Source organism: Ctenocephalides felis, unplaced genomic scaffold (assembly GCF_003426905.1).
Source record: "Ctenocephalides felis isolate EL2017-DRISC unplaced genomic scaffold, ASM342690v1 CF-g0.4_SCAFFOLD_01604, whole genome shotgun sequence".
In the NCBI taxonomy this organism is placed as follows: domain Eukaryota; kingdom Metazoa; phylum Arthropoda; class Insecta; order Siphonaptera; family Pulicidae; genus Ctenocephalides; species Ctenocephalides felis.
In genome coordinates, this window is record NW_020537758.1 from 1,091,783 (window position 1) to 1,100,754 (window position 8,972).

The following is an 8,972-nucleotide window of genomic DNA, read 5'->3' on the forward strand; positions in this document are numbered from 1 at the left end:
TGTCCACATTCGACACTTTTGCAAACATGGGGTATTCTGAACAGTCGTGCTGGGGGCATATTCGCCGGTCTCTGTGTCTCCTGTTGTGTTATTTATTTTCAGGATCCATTAGGCCTTCCTTGCCGCCCAAGACATCCAGAAATCTTCAGGCTCTCGCCCTGAAAAAAAATCATTACAACAACCAATAAAATAATTCTGCAGTTGTTACTATTTCCCTTTACCTTCCATCACTATTTCGTACTCCATCGGTTGTCTGGGGTCGCCCTGAGCAATTTTTTTGGCAGCCTCTCTTTCGTCACCAGTAGATCCTTTTCCAAACCAGACAAAGCACTTGACAATCTCCAAATTGCATACAGGTATCTCAATTAAATTTTGATGCGAAAACGTCGTGCTTTCTGAGGAAATAATATATTTTAGGAGTAAGTTGCAAGAGGTGCATCCGAAATTCAAAGGGAACGCGAAAAAAGAATTTCAATTAATACAATTCTGAACTTACTTCTTGATCCCTGGCTGGACTTTTGTCCCTCATTTCGTGCATCCTGATTCAGTTTCTTGTGAAACGAGAGATCGTTGTACTCCTGAGATTGATTCTGATCCTGCAATTGATTCTGCGACTGAAATTGATTCTGATTCTGCAATTGATTCTGCGACTGAAATTCTTTCGTGTATTGTCTCGTCTGTCTAATTCCAGTGTCATCTAGAGTTTCGTCTTCTGACTGACACTCTCTTGTCTACTCGTCACAGTTTGCCTTTGGGGCCTTGGGAAGGGTTTTGGGATCCTTGGTTGCTCGCCGCTGTGTAATCTGGATGTAAAAATAATTAATGTATTGTGATAAATATATTTGTTTTGTTTATAATTACCCGGAGACTCTTGAAGGTGTCGTAACTATATAAGAACTTTGGTCCGTGTTTTGAATCATTTTTGAAGCACTGATCTTCGAAATGTTATCTGCTACAGTATTTTCATATTAAGTGGTCTTGTGGTACTTCGATCCCTCGCCATGACTGAAGATGTAGGTAGCCTTTGGATCAATGAACCATTGGCACAGTCAACCTGTAATAAATAAAGGACATTGCACACTGTCATTGAAGACTATCTATTTTTAGCATCTACCTCGATGCATCAAGATTTTCTTGAACATCAGCTGTCAAATTGCCACCACTGGTGATTCTTGAAATGGGATTTGCCGATGCTCGTTGGAAACCACTAGTCCGTGATCCAGAAAAACCATTTTCATATTTCTTAGAATTATTTAAAACACTCCTCATACTGCCAACTTTCCCAGAATTCAAGGTATTAATTGGCACCAACATATTCTCATCTAGCATACCACTTCTCTGCCTTGTACTTGATTGAGAGTTGTATTTCGTGTTTATCTGGGTAATACTCGGTGTGCTGTTGGTAGAATAACTTCTGGACCCGCTGGAAGACAATCTTCCTGCACTCTGACCAGAAATTGTTGATGCTGGAGTTTGTCCAGTGTCGTGGAAACTTTGCGCGTTCTCGTCGCGATAACTACCACCTGCGAAAAAGATATATTGATAAGTAAATAATAGATAAAAAAGAACAATATTATAATTTACCATAAACAAAGAATACAAAGCACTGCTTCGTCTTCAAAGATGAAGCAAACACCGGCACTTCCCATGCCTTCGCCAAATTTCCTTCGCCTTTCACATGGAGAAGAATTGATTGTTTGCAGGAAACTTGGTTGAAAAAAAATATAATCAATTATTTACACCAAGTCAAGGGTATTTTATCCCGTAAACCGATTGCTTACATTGTTCTGATGGACCCACGTACACGACGTATTTTCCACGAAACATTTGGAGGAAATGAGGAGGTTCATAGCCTTGGACTACTCTAACCTAATTAACAATTATCATTAATAACATAGATATTAACAAAATTATAATGTATGTATTTATAATAAACCAATTTACCAGAGTGCAGTTTCTGCCCAAATCAAAATCTTTTTCCAGGATTTTCTCTTCTACAAGGGCTTGATCATCAGCTGTTGTATCAATCCCCTAAAAACATAAAATATTATAAATAGATCTTATATAAATAAAAACTAGTGGTGCATGGCATCGTGCTTTAAGGCAAATTTCTGGAACTTTCCGTACAAAAAAATACTTTTTTTAATTTTTTTAGAACTGAAAAAAATAGATTTTTGTGATTTAAAATTTTTTTGATAAAATTGAAATTTTGAATTTATTTTAACTTTTTTTTCAAAGCATTCGCGATACGTTATTTGCGTAGAAACGAAATATTGAACGCAGTCCAACGGATAAACATTGGTACGGAACCCATAGAACTGTAAACAAAATTTGTTCTTATTATCAAAGTATTTATAAAATATGTGATAATTTGATGCGCATATGTCTACAATCATCTTTGTCCCCAAATGGCATTATTTTTACTTTTTTTAATGAAGCTCCTAAACCGATAAAGCCTGCCTCGAATTTCAGCAGTTCGTCAATACAAATAAAATGTTTATTGAATCATTCAAATCGGACGCTCCGTTCTCCTAAATATTAAATTACCATTTTTGGCACTTTTTGCTCTGTACTTCCACAACGGCTGGTCCAACTTTTGCCAAAAACAATTCCGCACGTCACCTTATCAATACGAACCGAATGTACTTTGAATTACTCAAATCGGTTTATCCGTGTTCTCGAAATCGTCGATAAAAGATTGTATCCGCATACACATACACACGCACATACACATACATCTATTTTTTCTAAGGTATGCCAAAATGTTCAGAAACTTTTGAAACGTAAACTTACCCTACGGGAAGTATAAATGGAATTGGAAAAAAGGGAATGGGAATGAGAATAAAAGGAATAAATGATTAAAATTTTACAAAACAAATTTTTTACTCACCAGCCAATAATAAAGAATGCATATATTTTCCGCTCTTATCCTGTACCTGTATTGCACTATGTATGATTCAGGTGAAAAAAATGCAGCAACGTCTTGCGGAAGCTTTTCTACAAGTTGACCACTAAAATTCAAAAGTCAAATATTATTTCAACCTTCCATTTTTATTATCAAATATTAAATTATCATCATTTTAAATTACTTTTCCGCCTTCCAACAATTCATCATTCCGGTTCCGTCGTCCGACAGCTGAATCTGCGCCGCCAGCTGCGGCCTCCTGCGTAGAGATTCGGCGTCAATTTTTCTTCCTGCCGTCAATTTATTTCCGCATTTGTTTTTGTTATTTACCAACACCAGATTGACGCCGTTGGCATTGGTGATGGTTCCGGGGGAGGGCGTATCGAAATCTGAAGAAAATAGAACAATAATACATAGTTAAGGCTACGGCAGATTTATAGACCAACATTTTTAACTTTCCGAAGGAGAAGTTTATGTTATCATCTAAAAATCCGATTCGCTAATTTTATGTTTTCTCGACCTATCAAGCCATTCTGAATCGAATGAGACTAAATTTGGAAAAGTACACCTAAGTCTGTTTTTACACGGTCTTTTTGTACACGGTTTTGATATAACACGGTTTGAAAATTGAATATTTTTAAATTTTTTACACGAATTTATTCCATTTAGCACGACTTGAAATTTTATGTACCTAAATTTTTTTTGTCAAATTAAATTTTTGCGAAGTATGTTCATCCACAAAAAAGTATTTATGAAAGAAAAAAGTCTGAAACCATCGATAGTATCGATAGTTTGCAAACACTAGCTTAAGATTTAAGTGAATTCCCTTTAGCGCGTACAAACAATTTTTACTGGTCAAAGCAAATGTGAATAGCACTAATTTAATTCTTGTTCTTAAAAATTCTTGTTTTTCACCAATTTTAATAGGTTTTAGAGATTAGGAACGAATCACCCATTTTTGTATAAGGTCAATGTCTTTTTTTACACGTTTTTTTTTACACGGATTCTTCTGGAACGAATCTCCGTGTAAAAACAGACTTAGGTGTATTTATGTATATATGTGTATGTAAACAGATTTTTTGCCTTAAATCAACGTTTTCTCAAAAACGGCTGGACTGATTTCAAAAATTTAAAAGCCATTCGATGTATCTCGATGAGGACTAGCGTTTCTGAGTTTTGTGCGACGATCGGCCGTGCCGTTTCTTTGTAAATTGCAGAAAAGTGAAAAATTTTTCGTCCATGTTTTAGCCCGCAATTCTTAATCGATTTTGAAAATTCAAAATCTGTTCGATAGATATTGGTGGGGAATCGTGCTTTTTAGTTTTTGGTAAAGATCGGCCGGGCCGTTTTCTTGTAATAAAGTTTTTTTTAAAAAAAAATCAACGATTTGTATGATTTTTTTTACGGTAGATATCATTGTCTTGTAGATCATACTAAAATGTTATTGACCTACGACAAGTCGTTTAATTTTAAAAATTCTTCAAAGTTTGCAAAAATTAGTATCGTTCTTTTGGCATTTGTCAATATTAGACCTTTGATCGACGTTTTCTCAAAAACGCCTGAACCGTTTTCAGAAATTTAAACGATGTATTTCAATGAGGACTATAGTTTGACAGTTTTGTGAGACGATCTGCCGAGCCGTTTCTTTGTAATTTGAAAAAAAGTGTTAAACTTTTCTCCCACATTTAAGCTCATTTTACCGAATCGATTCTAAAAAAACCAAACCTGTTAGAAAGATATTAGTTGGGAATGATACTGATTAGTTTTAGGTGAAAATCTACCGAGCCGTTTCCTTGTAATTAACTGTTGAAAAAACTAGCTCTAAGTGGAATTCTGTCTTAAGGCAATTGAGGCATCGTGCCTTAAGGCAAATTGCTGGAACTTCCCGTACCAAAAATTATTATTTTTTTAAAAACAATTAACATTTTTGAAAAAAAATTACTTTAAGAATAAGATTTTTGAGAAACTATAAATTGGACAAAAAATAACTTTTTTTTGAAAAAAAAAATTTTTTTTTAAAAAAACTTTTTTTTTTAATTTTTTTTTTTTTGAAAAAAAAATTTTTTTTCTTTATTTTGACATATTGTAGAAGATCTGAACTTTTTTTCAAAGCAATCGTACTGCTTTAACTGCATAGGGACAAAATATAAAGCGAGTAAGCGCCGCGTCGCTGTCTAACGTATAAGCATTGGTACGGAACCCATAGAAATGTTAAAAAAATGTATACTTATTGTTAAAATATCTGATAATTTGATGTGCATATGTCTAATGATCATTTTTGACCGCCAAATGGCTCATTTTTTTACTTTTTCCTCCATATCTCCGAAACCGCTAGACCTACCTTCATGAAAATTTTATCGATTCTTCATCTTGTCAATACAAGTGAAATGTTTTTTTGAATTATTCAAATCGGACGCTCCGTTCTCTTAAAAACTGAGTTACCGTTTTCGGCACTTTTTGCCCCGTATCTTCGGAACGGCTAGACCTGCCTTCGCCAAAAACTAATCAGCACTCTCCTTATCAATACGAATCGAATGTTTTTTTGAATTATTCAAATCGGTTGATCCGTGTTCCCGAAATCGTCGACGAAATTTGTATCCGCACATACATACACACACATACATACATACATACACACCACACCACACACACACATACATCCATTTTTTCTAAGGTATGCCAAAATGTTCAGAAACCTCTGAAACGTAAAGATATATAAAAATTTTCATTTTTGATTTTTTGCGATTACTATAACTTGCCCTACGGGAAGTTAAAAATTTAAACCTATTTTATGGAACTTTTTTTGGCGATATATATCATGGTCTTATAGAACTTACTGAAATATTACGGCCTCACGACGGATAGTTTAATTTTAAAAATTCATCAAAGTTTGAGAAAATGTTAAAATTACAATTAGACGATTTACTTGGTCCAAAGATAGAGTACTTGGTCTCAATGCACATACTAAACCATTAAAGTCCTACCAAAACTGGTTCAATTTCAAAAGTTATTGATTTTTGAAAATTTGTTTTTAGAAAATATTTGAGATAACGTGTTCGTTCGTTTTCAATTATGTGTAATAAATCCACTCGGAATACTTTTATAAATTAATTTATATTGTATTGATTGAGTCGATTATTTGTACATATCGGGAAGTTCGTATAACTTGTCTCAAGGCAAAATACCAATACCATCAGTTAGTTGATTATATTCATTTACCTGGCCAGTTTCGGAACAGCGCAATAAATTCAGCAGGTTCACAGCCTCCAGAAACTCTGTGTATTGGGGTATCCCTCGGTAGACATTTCTTTCTGACGAAGCCCCTGGCGTTCCTGATGGCTTCACAACGTTCTTTAATTCCAACACTTGTATTCTGGCGCTCTCCTACCCAGATCCAAACACTACCACTAAAATCGAGGAAAAGAAACATTGACGATCCAAATTTATCCATCCATCCCTAATTTTTGTATTATTTTCTTACTTGACCAAAGTCTGGGAATTATCATCCGTTATATCTAACATTGACATGCAGCTGTCAGTGTCACTGTTCAATCCACTGGATCCTACATCGTTGACCACGCAAGTATTGTCAATTATGTACACATAATTGGAATCCAAATCGTACCTGGATAAAGGACCATCTAAGAGGAAAAGAAAATTATTATTACATAAAATGTATTACTATTATTATTATTATCTTACTTTTCATTTCTGCAATCCGGTATTTGCCGTCAGCGTCCGAGCATCTGTACAGTTTTAAGTTTTGTTTCAAAGGACTCTGATCACGAAGTTGTTCACTGTTTTGTGCTGAATATTGCTGGTTTTTGGAGAATTCTCGTGTGATTTCCGTTACCATGTCGGGTTTGACTATTCTGTCTCGAAGATCTTTAAAGAGAAAAAATACAGAATAATTAATTATTTGAAGATGCTGAGGTTTGATGAGTTGTCGGATAAAATAATGCAGGGAAGAAAATGGTGCTCACACACTATAGCATTGCCTTTAGGCAGATAAATATGGACATTTTCGAATTTCCTTGCTCCCAAGGGCTCAAATGGTTCCAAATTAATAAAAAACAGTTCTCTGAAAGTTTTAGCTCTTAATTTTGACTTTTAGATAGAGCGCAATTCAGTCAAGGATTTGTATGGAAAAAGCATTAAAAAAATTTCAAAAATTTTGCAGAGCGTCGAATTTTCAATAAATAATGACACGAATTTTCACTTTTAGTTCATTTGTCGCTAAGTTATACCTAAAAATTTTTTTTTTAATTTTCAAAATTTTTTCCATACCATTTTCATACGAACTTTGATTGAATTGCGCACTATCTAAAAGTTAATATTAAGAGCTAAAACTTTTATAGAACTGTTTTTTTTATCAATTTGGAACCATTTGAGCCCTTGGGAGCAAGGAAATTTGAAAATGTCCATATTAAGGACCTCCCTAATATATTATATATAATATATTATATATAAATGTTATATATAAAAGGAGTAAAGATACTCCTTCTAAACGCTTATTCATTCGGCTGTTGATAAATCTTTCTGATGTTTGTTAAGGGAATATTTTAGGATGTATGTGATTATAAAAATATAGTAATATTGTAGAAATAAATCGAAAAAAATTCTAAAAACGACATCTCATTGTTTGACATTGAAAATATTCGAGACATTGTTTGGCATTGAAAATAAATGAAAACTGTCATCTGCCAAAAAATTCAATTTACTTATGAGCCTAGACAATATTAGAATATGTATAATAAATTCATGATTATGATTGAGAAAAACAAAATGTCTACATTATTATTGATACAGTATATGTATGGCAGATTGAATGATACACATGTGAACAGGATTTGACAAATTAATTCACTTAAAACATAAAATATGAAAAAAATGTTATGTTATGTTATGGTTATGGTCAATAATGAAAGGCTAGAATTTTTTTGCTCTCTATGATTTGCTCAATAGAATAATCCGCATAAAATGCTCAAAATAAATAAGTAAAATCTTTCAAAAGCCTAATATTAATTAATGATAATAATTTTAATAATGAACTGTTAAAACAGATAAAATAATAATAATTATACCCAGGAGTATCCCTGGTAATAATGTAAATTAAATTATTACTAAGAAACATGTAATTTAGATATTATGATTACTAAAAACCATTTAAAATATGATACGAGATTATAAAAATTAAAGGCAACATAATTGGAGCAATTATTTTGGATGGTAATATTAGAATAGGATATTAAAAAATTGTAGACATGAGTACAGGACAACGTCTGTCGGGTCATCTAGTATATGGGTCATTCTTTTACAAATCGTACGGATTTTCGAAAAAATAAAATGTCACATTTTAGAATTGTCTGAAATTTTTTTTACAGATATTACACATAAAATCATTTGAAACGTATTTCAGGATTTTGCTGAAAAAATTTTTTTTACGTAAATATTTACGATTGAAATATGGATTTTTTGCTCAATTTCTATGAACATCATCTGCGGTAAATTAATTATCTCCGGATGTGCTGATCGGATCAGTATTATTTTTTTTTATTACACTCATATTGAAGTGACCTTTGTAATGATTAAAAAATTTTTTTTTGTTCTTGCAATTTTCTTAACAATAACAACCCTTAAATATTTACAAAGGTTTTAGTCAGCCTTACCCCAACTTGAATCGATCCACAAAAAAACTTTTTTTTTCTTTTTTTCTTTACTTTTTTCTTTTACTTTAGAAATACGTGTCAAATGATTTTATGAATAGTATCTGTAAACAAATTTTCAGATAATTCTAAAATGTCAAGGTTAATTGGTGTTCGGTTTGTAAAAGAATGACCCATATACAAAATTATTTTATCTCACCTAAATATTTTTCGAAAAGTTTTCTATCGTGTTCTTGAAGCGTTTTCTCATATCCGTCATCCACAAATATTATTTCTACTGCTTCCGATAGACCTTTAGCCAACTGCAATAAGTAATGGCATATATAAGGTTGTCAAATATCTCCCTTCCGCCTTTTTGTATTATAAACCAAGAGCAAAAAAGCGGAAGGGAGATTTGACAA